The sequence below is a fragment of the Papio anubis genome, chromosome 6, assembly GCF_008728515.1.
Source record: "Papio anubis isolate 15944 chromosome 6, Panubis1.0, whole genome shotgun sequence".
Classification (NCBI taxonomy): domain Eukaryota; kingdom Metazoa; phylum Chordata; class Mammalia; order Primates; family Cercopithecidae; genus Papio; species Papio anubis.
In genome coordinates, this window is record NC_044981.1 from 25,172,819 (window position 1) to 25,200,677 (window position 27,859).

The 27,859-nt window shown below is 39.4% G+C and overlaps 1 protein-coding gene and 1 pseudogene across 3 annotated transcripts in view; one reads left to right on the forward strand and one right to left on the reverse strand.

Annotated features, from left to right (window-relative positions):
- Window positions 1-27,859, reverse strand: part of LOC101007063 (cytidine monophosphate-N-acetylneuraminic acid hydroxylase) — a 351,297-nt gene that overhangs the window by 87,652 nt on the left and 235,786 nt on the right. The gene's annotated exons all lie outside the window — the stretch shown is intronic.
- On the forward strand, window positions 6,864-7,291 carry LOC108585386 (annotated as a pseudogene).

Sequence of the window (27,859 nt, forward strand, 5' to 3'; positions counted from 1 at the left end):
AAGCAGCAGCAATCCATAAAAAAATGTTAACTCATAAATGTCTACAGCAGTAAGGAACCTTATATTATCCAGCTCAACCCCGCCACACTTCCTGTCATCCCCACCCAGGGGTGTGTAATATGGGAAGCTGAGGCCCTAGGAGGTTAAGTCACTTTCCTCGGGTTACATGTCTACTTTGTGGCTAAACTAGTCATAGAAATGGGGTCAGCTGGGCACAGTACAGTGGCTCACGCCTGTAATCCTAGCACTTGGGAGGGCTGAGGCAGACAGATTACGAGGTCAGGAGTTTGAGACCAGCCTGGCCAATGTGGTGAAACCCGTCTCTACTAAAAACACAAAAATTAGCCGGGTGTGGTGGGGTGCACTTGTAGTCCCAGCTACTTGAGAGGCTGAGGCAGAAAAATCACTTGAACCTGGGAGGCAGAGGTTGAGCGGAGATCTCACCACTGCACTCTTGGGTGCACAGCTTGGGTGACAGAGTGAGATTCCATCTCAAAAAAAAGAAAAAAAGAAACCAGGTCTCTATTTCAATGCCTCCTAATTATCTGTGACTTTTTTTTCTTTTTTTAATACTGTAAGTTCTAGAGTACATGTGCACAATATCTGTGACTTGTGATTCTGTAAACTTCAATGAGACTACTCCAAACCACGGCCTGAGGTGGTTTTCTGGAAACTCTTGCCTTCCTCCAGTCTTGACACCGATTCACTACATAGCATATCCTGTGTGAAGAGAAGCCTGTGGGTGCTGCTAACCTCAACACCTCCCCGCGACCACCCACACTGCTGAGGGGCTTAGGAGTTCATAATGGCAGAAGTGAAGCACTTCGAGTAACTCCTTGAAATGATATCCTGTTCTGTGGCATTAAGCAACATTGCTCTCATCTGTCCTTTGTGATTTCTCAATCTCCTTGCTGTCGTATTTGGGAAATATAAATATTTGGGAATAAACAAACAATATAAATAAATGTTTGAGAAACTTCTCGTGTTATAGAACATTATAGAAAATATACATATTTGTTTTCATCTAGCTAGCTAGCTAGCTATCTTCTGCATCATGATATTCAAATAATGCATTTTAGTCAGCCCCTGCCTGGAAATCTGAGCTCCATCTGGCACAGTCGATGATGTTCTCCTTCACAGTTCCTGGTTCATAACTCCCATATCCCTTGTTACAGTCTTTTGTTATAATGCTGGGTGTGTTAGGTCTCAGAGGCAGGCCTCAGGAAATAACCTCTCTCCTGCATTCCTTTTACCTGACCCAAGGCAGGATTCTAATGTTCCCTGTCTTTCTGACTGTGGGTCTTAAGAGTCTCCCCCATGAGGGTTTCGCCTTGTACCCTGGGGGAAGGAATGCTGATGTCATGAAGTTTCCATAAAAATCCAAGAGGACTGGGTTCAGCGAGCTTCCAGATAGCTGAACACATGGAGGCTCCTGGAGGGCGGAGCCCAGGGAGGGCATGGAACTCTGCATTCCTTCTCCTATGCCTCTCCCTACATGTTTCTTCATCTGTATTCTTAGTAATATTCCTTATAATAAACAAGTAAATGTAAGTGTTTCCCTGAATTCTGTGAGCTGCTCCAGAAAATTAATCAAACCCAAAGAGGGAATTCCTGGGAACCTTAACTTCAAGCTAGTTGGTCAGAAGTTTCAGAGGCCCAGACTTACAACTGGTATAGAGGAGACAGTCTTGGGGACTGAGACCCAACTCCTGGGGTCTGACGCCATCTCTAGGTAGATAGTGTAAGAATTGAATTGGAGGACCTTTGGCTGGTGTCCACTGCTTAAAGCGTGGCAACCAACCCCCAACATATTTGGTCATAGAAGTCTTCTGTGTTGATTGTTGTGGTATGAGAGTGAAGACACAGTTTGAGAGAGTTTCTCCCTACACAGCCACTCTTCGCACACTTTAGAATGGCTAAGGTGATGAAGTTTGTGTTATGTACATTTTATGACAATAAAAAATAATTACTCAACAACTTCCAGCTCCAGCCATGATGGAAAGCCCCATTCCTCCTAGATCCTCCCTCTTACAATTTAAAAACATAAAACAAATAAATTAAGATTGAATCCTGAAACATGTTCAAGTAACCCACAGGAAGGTACAAAAAAGAGAGGCAGAGGAACAGGAAATAGAGGAAACAAAAAGAAAAAGTAGGGGGGCAGATATAAGTCCTAACATATCAACAATTCCCTTAAATGTAAGTGGTCTAAATATACGAATTAAAAAACAGAAATTTGCAGAGGGGATAAAAATAAAAACATGTTCCAACAATATGCTATCTATAAGAAATTCACTTCAACTTCAATTACACAGGTGGCTTGACAGCAAAAGAAAGGGGAAAAGATACACCATGCATTCATTAAACAAAAAAGAGCAAGTCTTGGCTATATTAATATCAATGCAATTAGTAATCCTTGTTTTTAAACCACAATTTTAAAATTTCACTGGAAACAGCCTTGAAGAGCCTCTGTGTTTCAAGAATGCTGACATCTACCAAAGGCTTTGCAGCCCTGTCTCAGACTGGCTCAGTCCACCTAAGGCCAGGTCATGCAGATTTGTCTCCCATTAGATGTGAAGAAACAAAGTGAAAGTCTCCCTTAACCTGCTCTTCTGCCCTCCCCACAAACCAATTAAAATAACATTGAGTCATTTTTCTACCTTTGTAGTGACAGAATTTTAATGATGAATAATATTGTGTGAGGACTTTGAAAAAAGTATATGCTCATAATACTGATAGGAATAAAAATCGATAGAGTGTTTTTAGCAATTTGACAGTATCTATACACAGATGTTCCTTGACTTACAATAGGTTGTGTTCTGATAAAACTATTGTAAGTTGAAAATAATCTTAAGTCAAAAATGCATTTAATACACCTAACCTACTGAACATCATAGCTTAGCCTAGCTTTAACATGCTCAGAACAACTACACTAGCCTACAGTTAGGCAAAATCATCTAATTTAAAATCTATTTTATAATAAATGTTGAATATATGAGGTAAGAGTATCATACTACTTACCACTAGAGCTCTGGAAAAAGACCAAAATTCAAATTCAAAGCACAGGTTCTGTTAAATATGCATCACTTTCACATCATTGTATAAAGTTGAAAAATAATAAGTTGGACCATTGTAAGTCAGGACCATCTGTAATCTATATAATAACTTTTAAATGTGAATATCCTTTGACTCACCAATTCTACTTCTAAAGTATTTGTTTTTCTAAAGAAATACTTTGGCATTTATACAAAAAGATGTCCATTGCAACAAAATATTGGTAACATCAACAGAGGAATGAGCAAATACATTATGGTACATTCTTCTGTGGAATACTATGCAGCAGTTAAAAAGAAAGAAGTAAATTTATAGGTACTAAAATGTTAAAGTAAGCAAAATGAAAACCAGGCCTGAAGAATCCTTGAGCAGACAAAACTGGTTATGCCTCATCCTAACCTTGCTTGATTTACAAGCATAAGAGAAACTTGAGCTATATTTTATAAATGCTCAGCCAATCTGAAGTAGCCAATAAACCTATGTAACTAGGGGCTTTCCAAAGGAATAGACCAAATAAGGCTATCTGTAGGTTTAACTGTAACCAATCAAATATTTTATTTGCTTTACTTCTGTGTTCACCCTATAAAAGCTGCCCTCTTGTGTTCCCTCCATGGAGCTCCTAAGCCACTTCTGGTTTGGAGCTGTCCCATTCATGAATCATTGTTTCCTCAGATAAACTCTAAAATTTTATTGTGCCTCAGTTTACTTTATAACAACCATAAGTAGGGCTTTAGAACACATTTTTATTGATTTATACTGTTTCACTTGTGGTGTATAAAAAATTCCTACTTATAATAATGGTTTAAAATTTCAAATTTATTAGTGCTATAAAATTGCTACACTATTGCTAGTAGTGATATATTATTTCACTTATCAGCACATGACACCTGGAATAGACTGATTATATTTGAATACCCAGAGCATCTTAGAGTCTAGTACATCATATTTACTCAAAAATTGTTTAATTAATTAATTGATGAAACAGGCTAGCAATTCCAAACCTCCCTCCAACTCCAGTTCTTCGATTCTAACTGGAGAAAAACTATCCTTATATATAAAATGTTCATGACAATACCTATCTCAGAGAGCTGCTATGATGACAAAGTATCCAAAATTGTTGGGGCGAGGGGCATTGTAATTTGGTAGACACATTCCAGGGGCTATTTGTTCTGTTGCTACTCTTCATTGGAAAAAAACTACTTCTCTACAAAATTCAGACTTGCTCTGAGAAGTTTCAGAGAGCTAATTTCAGTGTGTATGAAGGAGGAGGGGCAGTGGGTAAAGGAAAGACAGGTGGAAGTGTCAAACATTAAAACCACTGCTGTAATTGAGAACAAAGCGGGAGCTGATGGTCAGCACTGAGCATGAGTGCTGGACTTCTTAAAAAAGCAATGGTCATCTTACGGAAGCTCTCACATTTGTTAAATGCTTTAAGCACATACAGTGTATTTGATCCTCACAACCAGGAAACTCTTGAAATCCAGCCTCCAGAGACGTTCTAAATCCAGTTCTCTCATCTGACTGTCATTCTTTGATCATGCTTGATGGAAAACTAGATTGCAAACTTTTAAAAATTACTAGGGCAGAGGGAATTTATAAATTTGTAGATTAGTTTCCTGAAGGTGCCATAGCAGATGACCGCATATGGAGTGCCTTAAAAAAGCAATAGAAATTTATTCTCTCACAATTCAAGAGGCCAGAACATGGTATCAAGGTGGCAGCAGGGTGGGCTCCTTCCAGAGGCTCTGGGAGAGAACCTGATTTGGCTTTTCTCCTAGCTTCTGGTGGGTGCTGGAAATCCTCAGCATTCTTTTGCTTATAGATGCATTGCCTTATTCACCTCCATCTTCACATCATCTTTTCTGGGGTTTTTTTTTTCTTCCCTGTGTCTTCTCCTCTTATATAAGGACACACACTTTGTCATTGGATTTAGGTCCCACCCAGATAATCCAGGGTGATTTCATCCTGAGATTCCTAGCCTAATTATATCTGCAAAGTTCCTTTTCCCAAATAAGGTCAGATTCAGAGGTTCCGGGTGAACATAGCTTTGGGGACGGGGGCACTCAACTCACTACAGTTTGTTTGTATGATTTTGATTTTGGAAGAAAGCTACTAAAGCAGAAATATAAACAACAGAAGTAAATGCAAAAGATAAACTGAATGGAAATAAAAGCTAAAAATAGAAAATGGGCAGTTTCATGTGCAGTTTCAAGCTGACAGATTTAAGGAGTCTGTGGTATCTGTTTCAGAACTTTGTGATATCCTTTTAAAGACGCTGACTCAAGCTTGGAACTAAAATGTTTACCACTTACCAACCAGAGCATACCACCCTCCCAGTGTCTTTTCCTGGAATTTAGGAATTTATAAAAAACAAATTTATATCCTGGAATTTCTAAAAAACAAATATTCATGACTGTAATATACTGAGATATAATTACCTAAGAGGAAAAAGCATAAAGAAGCAATTCAACAGAGTTTGAAGTGTGATCTACTAAATTTAGATTGTTTCCAGTAAGGTGGTGAGCTAAATACATCAACAGATTCTCTTGTTTAAAACAACTAAAAAAAAAAAAAAAAAAAAAAAAAACTGATGAAAATCTTAAAAGAGCCCATGAAAGTAAGAAAGTAAGGAATTCTCAAATCAGGGACTAAGTGAAGACGAGTCACTGTAGGGAAGCTGTGAGAGGCCTGGAGCCAGCCGTTTGTCAAATGAGAGAAGCGAGGAAGAAGAGATTGAGCTTTGTATTTTATGACCTCAAAGGCACCGAAGACACAGCCCAGGGTCTGCCCACGTTGTGGAGTCTGTTAAAAGAAAGCAAAATTCCCCTCACTGAATCATTACTGGTCAGCAAAATTAAACTGTGTCTAAAAGGAGATCTTCCGCAAAAAAAGTTGGGATCATAATGGGTTAAACCATCTATTTTTAGAAAGAACTAGAAATAAACCCATAATAGTCTCCAACACTGCACCTCTCCCTTCTTACCTCCAGCTCCAAAGAAAAGAAAATCTATGAGCTCAAATTTTAGTGCTAAGCAGAAACGAGAAAAGAAACAGCCTTCTAAATACTAAAAACCAGAGAAATCTAGTCTTTATGAGTGTTTGTAGCTTGAATTTACATTACCTGAGAGAACTGGAGAAAAGTCTTGCTGAACATTTAATTTAGAGGCCCCTGGACTAACAGTTCCCGTAAACGTAGGAGAAGGGGAAAATTCTCTTTGAAGGACCCCATCTTTAAGCTAGCTAACGAGAATTTCTGTAAGTAAAATTCCAAACCATGAAGCAGCTCATGGTACAAAATAATTAAACAGCCAAGGCACAATGAACAAGAGCTAGCAAAAACAACAGATTATATACACATAAAACAGACCCACAATAGTATAGTTAATATTATGATCAATTCTATACACCTGAGCCTGAAATATGCCTGTTTATATGCTTGTATCTACTATATGAGAAAGATATAGAAAAAGATTCTAACCAAGAGAAAGCTGATATAGCCATATTAATTATTAACATATTAACTAAGAGAAAGATAAATCCATCCTCTTTTAAGCAACAAATATTACCAGAGAAAAGGGAGTTAGTTAAGCTGCTGCAGTGCACAAAGGGGCCGCCCAGAGTAACATGGTGGCCACTCAGCAGGCATCCCCAGCCCTCATCCTGTCTCCCCGGACCCCCTCACCCCAACTCCCCATTTTCTCCAGCTGGGAGGTGGCCTCAGGCTCCCTCACCCGCCCCTTCCCTGTCCTCATCCTGGTCCCAGGGGTTGGAGGGAACACCACTTGCCTCCCACCAAAGCTCCAAAGAGAACCCACAAGGAATTGAATGACCTGGCACAGGACCCCCCGTTCCAGCAGAGTGTTCAGCCAGTCCTGTTGGAGATGGCATGTCCCACTGGCAAGCTGCAATAAGAGGTGAAGTGACAGTCCCTATCAGCGTGGAATTTTTTTCTTGCAATTCATTTCCCAACAGACTACCCCTTTAAACCCCCTAAGGTTGCATTTACAGGAATGTATTATCCAAATAGTAACAGTAATGGCAGCATGTGTTTTGATATTCTATGGTCACAGTGGTCTCCAGCACTATTTCAAAAGTACCCTTGAACATTTGTTCCCTATTGTGTGATTCCAATCCACATGATCCTCTAGTGACTGAGGTTGCTGAGATCTACAGAAAGGATAGAGAAAAGTATAGCAGAATAGCTCAGGGATGGACTCAAAGTATGCCAGGTAATTAAAGAAATTGAATATCCTCTACAAATAAAGACAGGGGCACTCTCAAAGAGAAAGTCCTTTTAGGCTGGGCATAATGGCTGACACCTATAATATCAATACTTTGGGAGGCTAAAGCAGGAGGATTGCTTGGGCCCAGGAGTTCAAAAGCAGCCTGGACAATGTAGTGAGACACTGTCTCTACAAAAAAATTTAAAAATTAGCCAGGCATAATGGCATGTGCCTTTGGTCTCAGCTACTCAGAAGGCTGAAGTGGGAGGCACCCTTGAGTCCAGGAATTCAAGGCTGCAGTGAGTCATGATAGTACCACTGCACTCTTGCCTGGGTGACAGAGCAAGGCCCGGTCTCCAAAAAAAAAAAAAAAAAAAAAAAAAAAAGTTCTTTTGATTTCCATTTTACTGCCTTCCATGAGTACATACCTCACCCTGCCCTGTATATACAACCTGATACAGCAATGCTGCATGTTGCACATACTTGGAACAACATACTAGAAATGCTGTACATCTGTACCAACATTGCCTCCTAGCAGAGAAGTGTGTGTGTGACAAGCCAGTTCTACAGGCATAGCCTAGGTGTGAGACTAAAAGCTTTCCTCATTGACTTAAATTTGGATAACAGTGAGGGGTGGTGGGTATGATGTGTGCTTGGATGGAGGAGAAAAGCTCTACTCACCTGTAGGAAACTGTTTATCAGTAGAATCCATCTATAGTCAAGACAGTTGTGAAAAGTAAAGTGAACTGAAGCTGTTTCTGTATTCATTTTATTGCAAAGGAGCTACATCTTAGGTAAAAATTATGACCAACCAGATTAAACTCTACCCACATCCTGTATTTTAAGGTCTAAGTTTAACTGGACAACATTTATATGGATTGGAGCTATTAGTACATCAAATGTGATAGGTTTTTCTGTTGTTTGGAATAGTTTCAGAAAGAATGGTACACCTGCTCCTCTTTGTACCTCTGGTAGAATTTGGCTGTGAATCCATCTGGCCTTGTTTTATATGGTTGGTAGGCTATTAATTACTGCCTCAATTTCAGAACTTGTTATTGGTCTATTCAGGGATATGGCTTCTTCCTGGTTTAGTACTGGGAGGGTGTATGTGTCCAGCAATTTATCCATTTCTTCTAGATTTCTAGTTTATTTGTGTAGAGGTGTTTATAAGTACTCTGATGGTAGTTTATATTTTTGTGGGATCACTGGTGATATCCTCTTTATCATTTCTTATTGTGTCTATTTGATTCTTCTCTCTTTTCTCCTTTATTAATCTAGCTAGTGGTCTATTTTGTTTATCTTTTCAAAACACCAGCTTCTGGATTCATTGATTTTTTTTAAGGGTTTTTTGTGTCTCTATCTCCCTCAATTCTGTTCTGATCTTAGTTATTTCTTGTCTCCTGCTAGCTTTTAAATTTGTTTGCTCTTGCTTCTCTAGTTCTTTTAATTGTGATGTTAGGGTGTCGATTTTAGATCTTTCCTGCTTTCTCTTCTGGGCATTTAGTGCTATAAATTTCCTTCTTTAGACTGCTTTAGCTGTATCCCGGAGATTCTGGTATGTTGTGTCTTTGTTCTCATTGGTTTCAAAGAACATCTTTATTTCTGCCTTCATTTCGTTATTTACCCAGTAGTCATTCAACAGCAAGTTGTTCAGTTTCCATGTAGTTGGTACGGTTTTGAGTGAGTTTCTTAATCCTACGTTCTGATTTGATTGAGTCTGAGAGACTGTTAAGATTTCCATTCTTTTGCATTTGCTGAGGAGTGTTTTACTTCCAATTATGTGGTCAATTTTAGAATAAGTGCTATGTGGTGCTGAGAAGAATGTATATTCTGTTGATTTGGGGTAGAGAGTTCTGTAGATGTCTATTAGTTTCACTTGGTCCAGAGCTGAGTTCAAGTCCTGAATATAATCCTTGTTAATTTTCTGTCTCATTGATCTAATATTGACAGTGGGGTGTTAAAGTCTCCCACTGTGTGTGGGAGTCTACATCTCTTTGTAGGTCTCTAAGAACTTGTTTGATAAATCTAGGTGCTCCTGTATTGGGTGCATATATATTTAGGACAGTTAGCTCTTCTTGTTGCATTGATCCCCTTACCATTATGTAATGCTCTTCATTGTCCTTTTTGATCTTTGTTGGTTTAAAGTCTGTTTTATCAGAGACTAGGATTGCAACCCCTGTGGGTTTTTTGCTTTCCATTTGCTTGGTAAATATTCCTCCATCCCTTGATTTTGAGCCTATGTGTGTCTTTGCATGTGAGATGGGTCTCCTGAATACAGCACACCAACAGGTCTTGACTCCTTATCCAATTGCCAGTCTGTGTCTTTTAATTGGGGCATTTAGTCCATTTACATTTAAAGTTAATATTGTTATGTGTGAATTTGATCCTGTCATCATGATGCTAGCTGGTTATTCTGCACATTAGTTGATGCGGTTTCTTCATAGTGTCATTGGTCTTTCTATTTTGATGTGTTTTTGCAGTGGCTGGTACTGCTTTTTCCTTTCCATATTTAGCGCTTCCTTCAGGAACTCTTTGTAAGGCAGGCCTGGTGGTGGCAAAATTCCTCAGCATTTGCTTGTCTGGAAAGCATTTTATTTCTCATTCACTTGTGAAGCTTAGTTTGACTGGATATGAAATTCTGGATTGAAAATTCTTTCAGAATGTTGAATATTGGCCCCTACCCTCTTCTGGTTTGTAGGGTTTCTGCAGAGAGATTTGCTGTTAGTCTATGGGCTTCCATTTGTAGGTTACTTGACCTTTCTCTCTGGCTGCTCTTAACATTTTTTCCTTCATTTCAACCTTGGAGAAATCCGCAATTATGTGTCTTGAGGTTGCACTTCTCAAGTAGTAGTTTAGTGATGTTCTCCGTATTTCCTGAATTTGATTGTTGGCCTGTCTTTCTAGGTTGGGGAAATTCTCCTGGATAATACACTGAAGAGTGTTTTCCAACTTGGTTCCATTTTCCCTGTCACTTTCAGGGACCCCAATCAATCGTAGGTTTGGTCTTTTCACATAGTCCCATATTTTTTGGAAGCTTTGTTTGTTCCTTTTTGTTTTTTCTCTAATCTTGTCTTCACACCTTATTTCACTAAGTTGATCTTCAATCTCTGATATCCTTTCTTCCCCTTGATGGATTTGGCTGTTGATACTTGTGTATGGTTCATGAAGTTCTCATGCTGTGCTTTTCAGCTCCATCAGGTCATTTATGTTCCTCTCTAAACTGGTTATTCTAGTTAGCAGTTACTGTAACCTTTTGTCAAGGTTCTTAGCTTCCTTGCATTGAATGAGAAATGCTTCTTTAGCTCAGAGGAGTTTGTTATTACCCACCTTCTGAAGCCTACTTCTGTCAGTTCATCAAACTCATTCTCTATCCAGTTTTGTGCCCTTGCTGGAGGAGTTGCGATCATTTGGAGAAGAAGAGGCATTCTGGTTTTTGGAATTTTCAGTGTTTTTGTGCTGGTTTTTCCTCATCTTTGTGGATTTATCTGCCTTTGATCTTTGAGGCTGATGACCTTTGGATTGGGTTTCTGTGTGGGGGTCCTTTTTGTTGATGCTGATGTTGTTGCTTTCTGTTTGTTAGTTTTTCTTCTAATGGTCAGGCCCCTCTGCTGCAGGTCTGCTGCCATTTGCTGGAGGTCCGCTCCAGACCCTACTTGCCTGGGTATCACCAGTGGAGGCTGCAAAACAGCAAAGATTGCTGCCTGCTCCTTCCTCTGGAAGCTTCGTCCCAGAGGTGCCCCATCCTGATGCCAGCCAGAGCTCTCCTGCATGAGTTTCCTGTCAACCCCTGTTGGGAGGTCTCTCCCAGTCAGGAAGCATGGGAGTCAAGATGCACTTGAGGAGGCAGGCTGTCTCTTGGCAGAGCTCAAGAGCTGTGCTGTGAGATTCACTGCTCTGTTCAGAGTCAGCAGGCAGGAACGTTTAAGTCTGCTGAAGCTGCGCCCACAGCCACCCCTTCTCCCAGGTGCTCTGTCCCATGGGAGATAGGAGTTTTATCTATAAGTCCCTGACTGGGGCTTCTGCCTGTCTTTTAGAGATGCCCTGTTCAGTGAAGAAGAATCTAGAGAAGCAGTGTGGCCACAACTGTTTTGCTGTGCTGTGTTGAGTTCTGTGCAGTCTAAACTTCCAGGCCTCCTTAGCACTGTCAGGGGAAAACTGCCTACTTAAGCCTCAGTAATGGCTGATGCCCCTCCTCCCACCAAGCTTGATCTTCCCAGGTCAACTTCAGACTGTTGTGCTGGCAGTGAGAATTTCAAGCCAGTGGTTCTTAGCTTGCTGGGCTCCATGGGAATGGGACCCACTGAGCCAGACCACTTGGCTCCCTAGCTTCAGCCCCCTTTCCAGGGGAGTGAACAGTTCTGTTTTGCTGTGATTCCAGGCGCCATTGGGGTATGAAAAAAAAAAAAAATTCCTGCAGCTAGCTTGGTGTCTGCCCAAACTAGCTCTTATTTTTCTTACGCTCTTAATCGCTTAGGTCTAAGTGTACATAAGGGTGAAAATCCATTTGATAGAAATACTTGTGTAGATTTAAAGATCCAATTGCTCCTCTGGAGCTAATCTGTGTAATAAATTGATTACTAAACTGATTACATATTTTAAAAGGTGGCAGATATACAAAGAATTTCTACAACTCAAGAATAAAAATATAAGCAACACAAGTTTTTAAAAAACAGGCAAAAGATTTGAATAGACATTTCGTCATAAATGTCTATTTTAAAAAACAGGCAAAAGATTTGAATAGACACATGGCCAGTGGGCACATAAAAAAGTATCCAACATCGTTAGTCATTGGAGTTAGTTTTAGTCAATTAATAAAACCAAAAGTGAGTAGAAAACAAAAGCATTAAGAATGACTCATATATTTCCATTTTTGGCCAAAATGCAGTAAGAGAGAACAGATTTATCCTCCTCTCTGAAACAACAACAACAAAAAGACAAATACATGAAACAGCGATTCTTAGAACAAATTAGACAATGAAGAATGGTGATCTCCAAGAAATAGGAAATAAATGAGGTGAGCTAATGATTGCCCCAGTATACTATTTGGAGGAAGTTTTTTCAGGTCACAGGGCAGGGAAGAGGCACCTTTGTGGAGGTGTCCTGGAGCTGAGGAGATAGCCACGAGTCTGGAGAGTGAGATGGCTAGAGTGCCTAGGGCAGAGTACCAAAGACATGAGAGCCTCCCTGGGAGAACTTGAAGACCTGCAGAAGGTCCCCCTCAAACAGTCAGCTAAGTGCTGATCAGTGCATGTGTGTGGGAAAACACCCAAGGTCAGGGGAAGAATCACTAAATTCACATGAGGAAACAATCATCAGAGCTCACATAGTGCTAGAAAGGGTGAAAACCTGTGACTCTGTCTCCTTGGAACGCCATGCTCCATGACAGTCACACACAGATCACTCTCTGCATACCCAAGACTTAAAAACATCTGTGAAATTGAACCGCTAACTCAGCAAGTGTTTCAGCAGGTAAGTCAACTGTGTACCAAGCACTTGGAGCCATTAATAACACCCTACCAACCTAACTCAAAGTGTTGCTCAGGAATGTCTCTCTTAAGTGGGAACACCTCTCCGTACTCGTCAAATGCTCACTACCACTAACCCACCATCCCCCAAAAGCTCCCTCCACACCAGCCATCTTTCTGGGTACTCCTCCTAGTCTGCTACCCCTAAGCCCTGGGACTTTTCCTTCCTGCTGTTTCCCATCAATACTGCCCTGTCTCATTCCTTCAGGACCTGGCCCCTCTGCTACTCAAAGTGGCAGCAAGCCTTCTCGTGGCCTAATCTGCGCAAATGAGTGAGAAGCTAGGAAGAGTTAAAGTGATTTCACCCAGTCACTGTCCTTCTCAGTGCAATGCATTATGTAGTAGCAATAGAGGCTATCAGGAAACACATGATCTCAACACAGAATAGCTGCCATGTGGATGTTGCTGGTATGCTAGCAAACACAGCGAGGAAGAGTTTGGAGCAAGCAGGCTTGACCATGCCCCCTTAAATCCCATCAACAAAGACAAAGTGACTTCTTTTTTCTCTACACAGAATCCACCCCTGGGAAGATGCAGGGCAGTCACAGAGCATTTCACAGGTGTTGGGGGAATGTCCTATGTGTTTGGGGAAAAGAAAAGGAAGATAGGAAGGAGGAAAATATAAAGGAGGTTCAGTCAACAAACACTAGTTGAATATTCTACATATGCCAGGCACTGCTCTAGGTTCTGGGGTTATACCAGTGAACAAATGGGTTTGTTCCTTTTATACCAGTGGTCCCCCAAATTTCCCCACCATGGAAATTTCCACCTTGGAAGACACAGAACTTTGAATGTGTCTTTGTAAGAAGTTTCCCAGGTAAGTTGGATTGTCAGGCAATTTGAGGAACCACTATTGAAGCAACAGTTGAGATTCTTCTCATTGATCAAAAAAGCAACCTACAACACTCATGGCTGTTGACCTTTGGAAAACAATTGTATTGAATATCGAGGTGCTATCTTTCTTCACACTGTCTACCAAAGGTTTGCTTTGGTGTCCTCCTAATCCTTCTCCAAACACTGAGGCCTCTCCCAATCTACTCCATATACTTATGCTTTGGGTATCAGGCCCCACCTGTACCTCTTAGAAAGTTCGCCGACTCCCAATTATTTATCAGTTTCCTCACCACATGCCCATCAATTATATTTAGCAATATAATATGTACTGAGGACTTTTGATAAGAGGTATGTTCCTTCTGATTTATACATATTTTCTCAAGTCATCCTAAAAACTATGTAGCAGGTATCCTGCAGAAGAGGAAATTGAGACAGATTATATAACATGACCATTGTTATTGAGAATGAGGTCATTCTTCATGTATTAACATGACCTTCCATCTTCTACTGTGCCTCCATCATACTGATTAATACGTTAAGTTTTGAAATTGAGAGAGAGGGAGAACAAGAGGGAGAGAAAAGGAGAGAGATCCAGAGGAAATTTGGAAAAGAGAGAGGGAAAGGCTCTTAAATACAATACCTCTTCCATTTACTTGATATATGAACTTCACCTCTTAAAGTCTCTTTTCTACATCTGCAACAGAGAAATAATGACTCCTACTCTATGTAGGTTATGGGGTTTACATGAGGTTATGAATATAAAGCTTCTCATACTACACTTGCCACATAAGCTTAAGTATGTGATAATAACAGCCCTATATCTATATACTCCGCTTTTTCTTCAGCTTTTTAAAATCAATATCTGACATTAAATTGTTGGGGGGTGGGGGGGGGGGTGGTGTGAGTTATCTCTTTGTCCCACTGTATTTTTTTTTTTTTGAGACAAAGTGTCACTCTTGTTGCCCAGACTGGAATGCAACAGCCCTATATCTATATACTCCGCTTTTTCTTCAGCTTTTTTTAGTCAGTATCTGACATTATATTGTGTGGGGGGGGAGGGGGCGCGGGAAGGCATATTATCTTTCTTCTTTCTGTCCCACTGCATTTTTTTTTTTTTTTTTTTTTTGAGACAAAGTCTCGCTCTTGTTGCCCAGGCTGGAATGCAATGGCATGACCTCGGCTCACTGCAACCTCTGCCTCCCGGGTTTAAGTGATTCTCTTGCCTCAGTCACACAAGTAACCAGGATTACAGATGTATGCCACCACACCCAGCTAATTTTTGCATTTTTAGTAGACACGGGGTTTCACTATGCTGGCCAGGCTGGTCTCAAACTCCTGACCTCAGGTGATCCGCCTGCCTCAGCCTCCCGAAGTGCTGGGTTTACAGGTGTGGACCACCGTGCCCATCCCGTCTCACTGTATCATAAGCTCCACACGAGAAGGAACTTTGCCACACTCACCCCTGTATCCACAGTGCTTACAATGATGGCTGGCTCCTAGCAGGCACACTTTCAGTATTTGTTGAATGGTTGTTATGACCATAATCTTCCCTACGGCACTAGTTGTCATGACCATAATCTTCCCTACAGCACCTCACTACAAACATAGTAGTTGCCCTACAAATGCTTTCTATGTGGTTTGCAGTAAATAGAACCCAAAACCCTTATTATCATACTATATTGCCACCCACTTCAGCTAAACTGAATGAATAACCTACTGGCTGGGGTAACCTATTTGAAGATACAGATCACAAAAACAAAGAGAGCATCTAACAAATACTGATTATTCATTACACTGCCTGCTTTCTATCCTGGCTCCTAGGAATAAACAAGTTCAGTGAATGTCATCCCTTCTAAGATGTATATTTAAACCTTTAAGCTGTCCTATATTTTTACAAATTTCCTAAAATAATATTGTATTATTTTTACAAACAAAATTTTAATTGAGAAAAAAATAACAAATATAATAACCTAGCATGGAGAAAAGCACTGCACTCTAACCTGGGCGATAGCGCGAGACCCTGTCTCAAAAAAAAGAAAAAAAGAGGGTATTTAAGGTCAAGTCAAATCTCCCTTGCTCTATCTCTGACATCTGTCCCTAGAGGCAGCCAAATGATAATTTGGCATTTATCAGGATGCCCATGATGTCAAATTCTTTTTGTGTTTGATGTTGCCAACCATTAATGTTCAATTCTATGATCTATTATTTCATTAGGGGCTTGTAAAAGGGCAAAACCCTATCACTTCTTTTTCATACATTAACTATCATCCTAAGATAAATTTCCCTTTACCTACAACTTGCTTACCCAGTTGTACAGTTTGCAAAGAATACATAATATTTTTTCTTTAATCATTTTTCAAAATAAGGAGTTGGTTTCCTATGACCCTCTAATTTGTTTTAGTTACATTATGAACATATTGTGTTAAACATATTTGATGAGTTTGAATCCACTCATTACTTGTATTAGTGCTCATAGCATCCCATTTTGGTCAGTGAGAAGCCTATTTTTTAACTGGCAAATAAAGTGTGTATATTTAGAGTATACATGACGTTTTGATATGTGCATACATTGTGGAATGGCTGAATAGAGCTAATTAACATATGGATTACCTCACATACTTATTTTCTGTGGTGAGAACACTTAAAATTTAATCTCAGCAATTTTCAAGTATATTTTAACTATAGTGAACACGATGCACAATAGATTTCTTGAATTTGTTTCTCCTGTCCAATTGAAATTTTATATCCTTTGACTAACATCTTCCCAATTCGCCTATCTCCTAGCCTTTGGTAACCATTACTCTACTCTCTGCCTTGATCCAGGCTGGAGTGCCATGGCGTGATCTCCCCTCATTGCAAGCTCCGCCTCCCAGGTTCATGCCATTCTCCTGCCTCAGCCTTCCCAGTAACTGGGACTACAGGCGCCCGCCACCAAACCCGGCTAATTTTTTGTATGTTTTAGTAGAGACGGGTTTCACCGTGTTAGCCAGGATGGTCTGGATCTGACCTCATGATCCACCCGCCTCGGCCTCCCAAAGGGTTGGGATTACAGGCGTGAGCCACCGCGCCCCACTGAGTTTGAATTTTTAAAATCCTATATTGCTATGTTGAATGACGGTGCTCCCTCCAAAATTCATGTTGAAACTTAATCCCCATGCAACAGTATTAAGAGCTGTGGCCTCTGGAAGGTGATTCAGTCATGAGGGCTCTGCTCTCACAAATGGAATTCGCACACTTATAAAAGAGCTCAGGGTTGAAGAGAGAGTCCTCTTGCTCCTATGCTCTTCTGCCATGTGAGGAAACAGTGTTCCTCCCCTCCAAAGGATGCAGCAACTAGTTGCCATTTTGGAAGCAGAGATTGGGTCCTCACCATATATCAAACCTGCCAGTGTTTATCTTGAACTTCCCAGCCTCCAGAACCATGAGAAATAAATTCCTGTTGATAAATTACCAGTCTATGATATTTTATTATACCAATATGAAACAGACTAAGACATACATATAAATGCGATCATGCTGTATTTGTCTTTTTGTGCTGGCTTATTTCATTTAATATAATGTCCCTATTTTCATCTATGTTGTCACACATGACAGCATTTCCTTCTTTTTTAAAGCTGAATAGTATTCCATTTTTCCGATCCTTTTATTCACTGATAGACTCTGAGGTTGATTCCATATCTTGGCTATTGTGACTAATACTGCAATAAACATGGGAGTGCAGATATTCTCTTTTCAAATATCTCTGACACACTCACTCCAATTCCTTTGAATATATACCCATTAATGGGATTACTGGGTCATATGATAGCTCTATTTTTAATTTTTCAGGAAACTTCGTAGTGTTTTCCATAACAGCTGTGCTATTTTATACTTGCACCAGCAGTTTAAGGGTTCCCTTTCTTCTATATCCTCACCAACATTGTTACCTTTCATCTTGTTGATAATAGCTATTCTAACAGGTGCGAGGTGGTAAGTAGGAAGTTTTTCAAGCTGGCCCTGGTGAGTCATTTTGAGATGACCCCAATAGTATTTGATATTTACTTGCCTCTCCTATAACAAGATACTTCATGTTCTTTTATATTTTCTGTCCGACACCTTGAATCAGCTATTTCTCCTAAAAGTTTTGGTTCCTCTTGTTAGAAAAGGTGTCTGGAAACCACAATCTAGGTGCTAGAGGATAGATGTCAATTTGAGGCCGGCTCATGTCTGTAATCCCAGCACTGTGGGAGGCCAAGGCAAGTGGATCGCTTGACGTCAGGAGTTCAAGACCAGCCTGGCCAACATGGTGAAGCCCTCTTTCTACTAAAAACACACAAAAAAATTAGCCGGGTGTGGTGGCACACACCTGTAGTCCCAATGAGCCGGGATCATGCCACTGCACTTCAGCCTGGGCAACAGAGTGAGACTCCATCTCAAAAAAAAAAAAAAAAGAATGTCCATTTGCTCAATTTTGGATGCAGTAAAGAATTTCCTTCAAACTGTAAACAGTCGTAAAAGCACTTAGCACTTGATTATTTAGAAATTCATTATCTGGATCTCTTGCTTTTTATAAGTGCTTTTGTATCTGTGTCCTTTCTGAGACTAGGAGTTTAAAAACCATAACCTCTTCTTCACCAGTCCCTGGCCCAAAGTTTGTAACATGATAGACACTCAGAACATATTCATTGAATGAGAAAAATCAGGCTTTAGATGCTAAATGACCAGAAATGAGTTTCAAAAATATGAGAAGAAACAGCAGCATAGTTAGAATAACCTGGTAGCCTCTGAGGACATTATTTTAATAGGGTCTACATTTGCTTGGCTGTTTAAATTCATGTTTACTTAAAAAGCAATTACTTTACAGACTTATGCTATATTTTTAAAAGGGCATTTTTGAGTTGGTTCAAAGGTTGTGGGTTATTGTTGACATTGTCTCCTCCAAAACCCACCCTTGACTAGCTCTAAAACAAAAGAGTTTCTATGAAAAGATACAAGTTTTAATTTTCTATTTAGGTCATCCTCAGAGAATTTCAACCTATGATGATTAATCAAACAGAGACAAAGCAGGTCTAAGATAACAGCAGATAGAGTGCAGCCCCTCCCTGCTGGGCAGGGAGTTGGCAGGGGTGGGGTACATGGCAAGTAAGCCGAGATGAGGTTCCTGGTTGGCTGGGTGGGGAAGTACAGGGATGGAATGTGCCTGTGAAGCTACTGATTGACCCTGGACAGTTTGCAGCCTTGAGTGGGAGGGGTAGGATCTGAAGAAGAGCAACAGAGGGCTTTGGAAGGAATTGGGGTAAGGTGGTAGAGGGGAATCTGGTTTCTTGTTAAGAGGCAGAGAAAGGATGGGCAAAAAAAATGGTCTTCCTGTCTTTCTCCAGTGCCTCATCTATTATAGCTTTCTGCTGAATTTTGCTCCTACAAACCCCGTCTTTGCTCTTTCTCCAGCTGCTCCCTTAATCTTTCTATTCCTCTTTCTGGCTGACAGCCTCTTTCTCTGATGGCATTTAATTGACCTTAACTCACAACAGAGGAATAAACTTTTTGCTCACTAATGGCAAAAATCCAACTCTGGCTACTTACGGCAAAAGACAGGTTAGTATAAGAAGCTTGGTAGCAATGAGAATCTGTAGGCAAACTAAGAGAATGGGCCTTGGAGATTGGCAGGATCCGGGGTAGCTCTAACGACTAGTAAGTGGGAGCCAAAGGATTGGTTTCCCAGCAGGAACAGTCTGGTCAAGGATGTCACTGCTGGGGTAAACCGTTTGTGAAAATCTCAGTGACCTCCCTCAGCCAGGTCATGAGAAGAAGGAGCTTATAATGTAAGAGGCAGACCACTGGATTTCCTCTCCCACGAAGGCTGTACATGATAGGATGGATATGTATGGAAATTGGCAGTGCTGTTAAAAAGAGGTAGCGAAAGCCCAGCAGCCACAAAAAAAAAAAAAAAAAAAAAAAGAAAAAAAGAAAGAAAGAAAGGTTTTTTTACTCAAAGACATCAACTTATTATCACAATTACTTAGTGGTTCAAATCCTGCGATTTCTTTCTTAATTTCTTAAATTTGCAAAGTTAGTGCTCTCAGTGTCTTAAAAACAATTTTTTTTAAATTTTTAAAATTAAAAACATATGTCCTCATTTTGTTTCTTTTCTTCCGATGAGTCAGTGACCTTAAGAATCCAAAGCTCTTCACCCCTGGACTAAGGCCAGGAGTGAAAATCCATTGCTAAGGTTAGTCAGCCCTGACAAAAAACACCCTTTTCCCTCTGGCCTTTTCATGACTTCTCTCCACCCCAGTAGAAACAATTAGCCATTGAAACTAAGTTGTTTTTTTTTTCTTTTTTTCAACTTATTATGAAAATTTTCACAATATATGTAAAAATGTAGAGAGTATTATATAATGAAACTCCTTGAGCCAGCTTCAACAATTCATCTCTGCCCACACACCCTCACATCCGTGCACACAACCTCACACAATTTTGTTCTCCTTAGTTGGATGATTCTAAAGCCAACCCCAGACATATGATTTTATCCTGCAATATTTTATTGTTTCTCTAAAATATAAGGACTCTGAAGATCGATAACCATAATATCACTATCAAACCTAACACATTTATTAAAAATTATTTCCTATCCTCAAATAGCAAGTCAATGGTCAAGTTTCACCAGTTGTCTCATCTATTTCTGGATCAAATCAGGATCCAAACGTGGTCTGTACATTCTGGCCAAATTTTTAAGGAGATTACAGTAACTGCCCAAACTTTTATAGTCTCAGTTTGAAGTTTGAACACAGCTTTTTCTTTGTAATTATTTATTATTTTTTTTGAGACAGAATCTCGCTCTATTGCCCAGGCTGGAGTGCAGTGGTGCTAGAGTGCACAGCCTCTTAGTTCAAGTAATTCTCGTGTCCCAGTGACCCGAGCAGCTGGGATTACAGGCATGCACCACCACGCCCAGCTAATACTTGTAGTTTTAGTAGAGACAGGGTTTCAACACGTTGGTCAGGCTGGTCTCAAACTCCTGACCTCAAGTGACCCAACCACGTCAGCTTCCCAAAGTGCTAAGATTACAGACTTGAGCCACTCACGCCCACCGTATTTATTTCAATAGCTCTTTGGGTAACAGGTGGTGTTTGGTTACTTGAATACGTTCTTTAGTGGTGATTTCTGAGATTCTGGTGCACCCATCACCTGAGCAGTGTACACTGAACACAGTTTTTTCATTTTAGTTTTCTTTGGTAGTCTAAGCTCATCTATGTTCTGAAGCTGCCATAGTTTCAAGTGTTGAAGTGATTCAGTGTCCCTCAGCCCATATCTTCAGGTTAAAGAAGCATATCTTGCAATTTCATTAAGAAAAACTATCCAGGCCTTTTAAAAAATGCTATTATTATTTCTTCTCAAAGAGTAGAGAAAGTAGCAACTGTTTTCTAAAATGTAGAGTTTATTTACTGTAACATTGTTTATGGTGACTTCAGATTGGAACTAAAAAGGTCCACCAAGGAGCCTGGCTAAAGAGACTACCCTATGCCCAACCTATAGGAAACTATGCCACATTTAAAAATAATGAGGTCACTCTATCTGTAACAATGTGAAAATGCTAAATGCCCAGGTATATTGGTGAATACAAAAATAGTATGAATAATGTGTTCTATTTTTGCCTAGAAACAATGTGTTTCTAGATACACTTAAATCTCAAAGAATAAGCACCAAATCATGGGGGCAGGATGTAAAATTCTGGAGGAATTACACTTTCTACTTTTTAACATTTTTGTATCATTTAAATGCTTTATATACTAAGTGTATATTAGCTTTATAATGTGAAAAAATATACTTCTATGATGAAATATTATGTAACTTTATTATATAAACGATTTTCTTTCTTCAATCTTTCTGTAATATCAAAAATAATTTGAAGTTGACTCTACCACAGATACAATGTTATCAATTGGAAGAATATTTGAAGATACACCTTAATGATCTTCCTCAATTCACAACAGCAATATTGAACTATGACTCTATGACAGACACAGACATAAGCTTTATCCCATTTAATCTCCAGAATAAATACCACTGTCTACATTTTACATGTAAGGAAACTGAAGCTTAGAGTGACAAAGTCACTTGCTTAAGTCACAGCTAGGATTCAAACCTTAGTTTCTTTCATGCTGTGGCCCACAACTTCACCCTTTATGCAGAGGTGTCCAATCTCTTGGATTTCCTGGAAGAAGAATTGCCTTGGACCACACATAAAACACACTAATACTAACAGTAGCTGATGAGCTAAAACAAACAAACAAAATATTGCAAGAAAATCTCATAATGTCATGTTTTAAGAAAGTTTATGAATTTGTGTTGAGCCACACTGAAAGCTGTCCTGAGCTGCATGCAGCCTGTGGGCCACAGATTAGACAAGTTTGCTCTATAGCATACTGCCTCTACCCTACTAAATATAACAAATGTACTAAAAAAAAAAAAAAGCAATATTCCAAAATTCAAGGCCATCATCCTCTCATGTTTCTCTTCAGAGCCACTGTGTAGGGAGTTCCCAAGACCACGCAGCATCCCATGATTTGTTTGAGGGACTCGGCCCATAGTCATACTCATAGCCATGACTTATTGCAGTGAAATGATACAAAGCAGAATCAGCAAAGGAAAAAGGCACATGGGGCAAAGCATGGGGGAAACTAGGCACAAGTTTCCAGAGTCCTCTCTCAACAGTTACATGGGATGTATGTAATTCCCCTGGCAATAAGTTGAAAGCACACCTGTGAAATATTACCAAGCAGGAGAGACTCAGCACTCAGGGATTTTATTGGGGGCTAGTCATGTAGGCATCCTCTGCTTGGCACATACTCAAACCTTAAATTCCCACAAGAAAATCACGTGTTCACCATAACCACATTGTTCAAATAGCTTAGGTACAGTGAGCCACTCTACCAGTTAATCACGGGAAGCCTCCCACAACCTAAGTTCACAGATGCCAGCCTTATAATCAGACCTGTCAAAGAATAGCACTTGGGCCTTTATGCCAACTCTTTTCTGTATAGCCTCCAATTATAAGGAGTCAAGTGCACAATGAAAATATAATTACATCAGCAGCCTCCAGCTTGTGTTCATAGTGAATATGGTAAAGCCACTCAGTATTATTTCTTTTCAGTAAATAACAATTTTCCTCCAGAGTCCTAGTGTCGTCCGTTTATAGGCCCGACAGCCCTTTCAAATCTACTTTTCTTAGCCAAAGGCACTGCAGTTCTTATCCCTTTCTTCACTTTTCACAGCGTCTTCCAAGGAAGTTTAAACACAAAATATCTCAAGGAAACAGATTCCCCATGATGATAGCAGCGCCTATCTGATTGCCCATGCAGAGGAAGACCTTTGATATTTTGTTTCATTTTCAGTAACCGGTTGAAGGTTTTTAAAAAAGATTTTTTTTTTTTTTTTTTTTTTATTTTTATTTTTGAGACAGAGTCTCGCTTAGTCAGCCCAGGCTGGAGTGCAGGACATCTTCGCTCACTGCAAAGCTCCGCCTCCCCGGTTTACGCCTATTCTCCTGGCTCAGCCTCCCAGCTGCTGGGATTACAGGCGCCGCCACCGCTGCCGCCTCGCCAGTTTTTGTATTTTTAGTAGAGACGTGTTTCACCGGCACAGATGGTCTGGTCTCCATTCAGTGATCCCAGCCTCCGCCCGCGCCTCCCAAAGTGCTGATTACAGGCTTGACATTTACCGCTCTCGGGTTTCTTTTTAAAAAGATTTGAGTGTAAGCTTCTTCATCACTATTATGACCTTCTCTTTGATATCCATTTCTAAGTCAATGACTTGTACTTAGAATGGCAGGTTTCAAAAGAAACGAGCCATGTGCCTGATCACTCAGAAAACACTGTTCCTCTCATGTTAATTTGCCATACTTGAGAAATTCTAGCCTGACTTTTAGGGTGATAACTTTTTACCCCATGCTTTTTACATGAAATAAAGAACTTCATACCACCCAGCACCCACACCCAAGGTGTCTTGCACAGTGTCAATTTAAGATATGCTATCTGATGAATGTCATAATATGCTCAGAGTTAAGCAATTTGAGGTTTAGCTTATTGCCCAAAGCACTAGACCAACTTGTCTAGTCCACAGAGTTCTTTCCTTGTTTGCAATTCGATTTCTACTGAAAATGATAAAAACAGAGGAGTGGAAGATTGACTATACTTATGAAATTAATAAAAATTCAAAAACTCAGTTAAGTTCTGGTAGTATTTATCCATGTTTTACTTATAAATGTAAAGGGTTGTATTTCTTCTTCACGTACATACTTGTTATAGCCATTACGAGTTAGATGTGTGCCTCTTTGGGTTTGGAAATTACTTAAGTTGCACAGGTACAGCCGTAGAGACTGACATAATTCCAGATACCACTTCATATTTGAATACAAATTGGCAATATGTTTGAGGAGATGAACGCGCTTTGATGTAATGCCCTGACAGGAAAGTTTAACAAATATGTTGGGCAAATTTTTCTCTGTTCTACAATTTGTTTCAAATTTCTGTGATTGAATAATCCACAAAGATACTCAATTATCTTGAGTACCCATGTCATTTCTACCTGCGGAGTAACTGATATGACTTGGATATTTGTTCCTTCCAAATCTCATGTTGAAATGTGATCCCCAGTGTTGGAGGTGGGGCCCAGCGGAAGGTGTTTGGGTCATGGGGACAGATCCCTCATGAATGGTGTGGTGCCCTGACTGCAGTACTGAATGAGTTTTCATTCTGTTTGTTCACATAAGAGCTGGTTGTTTAAAAGAGCATGGCATTCCTCCCTCTCTCTCTTGCTGTCTCTCTCACCATGCGACCTGCTCCGTCATCTTCTGCCATGAGTAAAAGCTTCCTGAAGCCTCACCAGAAGCTGAGAAGATAGATGCAGGTGCCATGCTTGAACAGCATGCAGAACTGGGAGCTAATTAAACCTTTTTTCTTCATAAATTAGCCAGCCTCAGGTACTCCTTTATAGCAATGCAAAATGAACCCTGTAACTATGAATGAGCATATCAAAAACCTGCTATAAAAACGTGGATAATTTTGCCTACTATTTCTTAATTCATTTTGTGATCACTCACCTACTGCCTTATCATGTCTGTCTATTGCTTGCTAATGGTTTATATTCAGCTTTGTTGTTTAATGCTTCAGGCCTTTATCTGCTTTTTATCAAAATTTCCTAAGAACAGTGACTGTATTTTGATTGATCTGTGTTGAGCCCAGTGTTGAAAAGGTAGCTGGTACTTACTTACCTGTTTTCCTGCTTCATGGATGAATGCATGGATAAATGAATAAATAAATGGGTTGTGAGCTCTTAAAGAATGTGAACTAACTATATCTTCCACACAGTGGGGACTGGATCAACACTTCTGCCCTGAAGAAAAATATGAATCCTTATCTAAACTCAGAAATGTGGTTATGCCACGTTACTTCTCCACAATTCATAAGCAATCTTCATGTTTTAGAGATGCATGTTAACATTTATGACTGAAAATATTTAATGTTTGAGATTTTCTTCACAATAGTGGAGGTAGGGGAAATGAAGGAATGAGTACAGGTAGAGCTAAAACAAGGTAGACCATCAGCTGACAAAAGTTGAAGCTTGGTATGTATTTGAAAGTTTTCATAATAAAATTTCATAGTGAACTTCACTCACCTAACCTGTTAATGGATGTTTATGTACCCATTCTAGTATGTTCTTCTCCCTGGAGAAGGGAGGTACTATTTATTGACTACCTACTATTGGAATATTTGTCATGTTTTCTGGCAACTTTTTAACAACTTTCATATATTTTGAGAATTCCCTACCATTGGAATCCCAGCCGCTCCAGTACAGAAGTCAAAAACTCACCTATTTAACCTCGTTTGTGGGTGGGATACAGGTATGGGACTTGGACTCTGTTGATCAGAACTACCTAGCTACGTCATCAAATTAAAAGAGTGACATGAATAAGGAGGTGCTGGTAAGAATCATTTCTCACCAGGATGGAAAGGAAGCATTCAGCCTTCAGAGGCAGCACTTGCTGAGAGCCCAGCAGTTGCATCCCATGTTCAGGCTTGTGTCCAGGCCCTGAAGCCTTCCTTAATATAAACTGGGACTTTGTTCCTGCTCCTCCACCTGGCATGGTTGTCCTGCCCTCAAGATTCTACTATTCTTTAACAAGTTTCTTTACCGCTTACACTAACTGAAGTAGGTTTGTTTTTTGCTTTTATAACTAAGTACCTTGACTAATATATCTACCTTATACCAAGTTTTTGATATTTAATATCTCGTTTAAGCTGGAAAAAGTAACTCATTGAGACTTGAAAAGAAAGCAAGGGCTATATTATGAAAAACCTTACTGGCCAAGCTCAGTGATTTGAAACTTATTTTCCAAACCCAAAACGTCTAGAATGCCTCAGCACAAAGTAAAATCCTTACCCTGGCCACCAGGGCCATCCTTTGCTCATGCGCCTGCTCCTTTCCCTACCAAGCAGTTTGTGTGTGAGCATGCCCAACCCATTGGCTCACCAACCCACAGTTTAACAGCTCTCTTCTTCCTGTTATGGAGACAGATCTACAGACCACTGAAGAAAGTCACTGCAACTACCTATGCTAATCACTTTTGTCCTTCATTGTAAACATAAATGAGCCCCTGTGGCAGGCAGAATAATAGTCCCACAAAGATGTCCATGTCCTAATCCTAATCCCTGAAACCTGTTTTATTATGTTATAACATAATATTTTGTTATTTATAACATAATATTTTATTATGTTATAACATTTTATTATAACATATTTTATTATGTTACAACATTTTATTATAACATATTTTATTATGTTATAACATAATAATTTATGTTACAACATAATAATTTATTATGTTACAACATAATAATTTATTATGTTACAACATATTTTATTATGTTATAACATAATAATTTATTATGTTACAACATAATATTTTATTATGTTACAACATAATTTATTATGTTACAACATAATTTATTATGTTACAACATAATAATTTATTATGTTATAACATAATAATAAATAATAAATCATAATAAATTATTATGTTACATAGCAACAGGGAATTATGGTTGTTAATCAGCTGACCTTAAGATAGGGAAATTATTCTGGATTGTCTGGGTGGGTCCAATGTAATCACAAGGGTCCATGAAAGTGGAAGAGGAAGAAAAACAGGAGATCGGAATGATGCCATGTGAGATGGATTTGACCCTTCTTTGCTAGCTATGATAATAGAGGAAGGGCCATGATCCAAGGAGTATGGGCAGTCTCTAGATGCTAGAAAGGCAAGGAAATGAATTATTCCCTTAGGATCTCTAGAAAGGAATATAGCCTTGCCAACACCTTGATTTTAGTCCGGTGAGAGACGTGTTGGATTTCTTACCTAAAAAATTGTGGACCAGTAAATGTACATTGTTTTAAATCACAAAGTTTGTGGTAATTTGTCACAGCAACCACAAAAAACTAATACAGCCCCAAGGACAAAAACCATTAGCATGAGAGAATTAACATAATACATACATTATATCTTGAAGAATGACTGAAATGGGACTTCTGATCTGTCAGATAATTATATTTTTAAGTATTACTATTGACTGTCGTTTCTATTTCCTAAAAAGAAAATAAAAATAAAGCTACTGCAGGTCAACAAAGTTACAGTAACGAACATAAAAAAGGGAAGATCCGGCATTGGCACTCAGCTAGTTGTGGGATCTAAGACTATCAACTTCTCAGAAGTATCGTTTTACCACGTGCAAAGTGAAGTTAATATCTGCCCTGGTTAATGCAGTGTTGATTGAATTAAATGTCTATACAGTAAATGCTATACAAAAACAAGGTATTTTAAAATTATTATTATTAATGCTAGCTTGTGGCTAAACCAATAGTGGAGAAACCACCTAAGCAATCATAGATTGCTGTTATTTGGAGACTATTCAGGTAACTTCATTATCACATTTCATACTGTACATTCAATAAATATTCTTGACAAGCATTCAATATAATGTATAAAATCTTAGGCTACAGATTCAGACAGACCTGAATTCTGTCTCTGAATGACATTAGGTAAATTGCTTTAATTCCTAATCTCTAAAATGTGAATAATAGAGTTGTTTTAAAAGTGAGATAATGTTAATAAAGCACCTAGCACAGGGCCTAGTACATATCAAAGACTAAATTGAATGGCAGCTATCATTATTTATATATATTATTAGT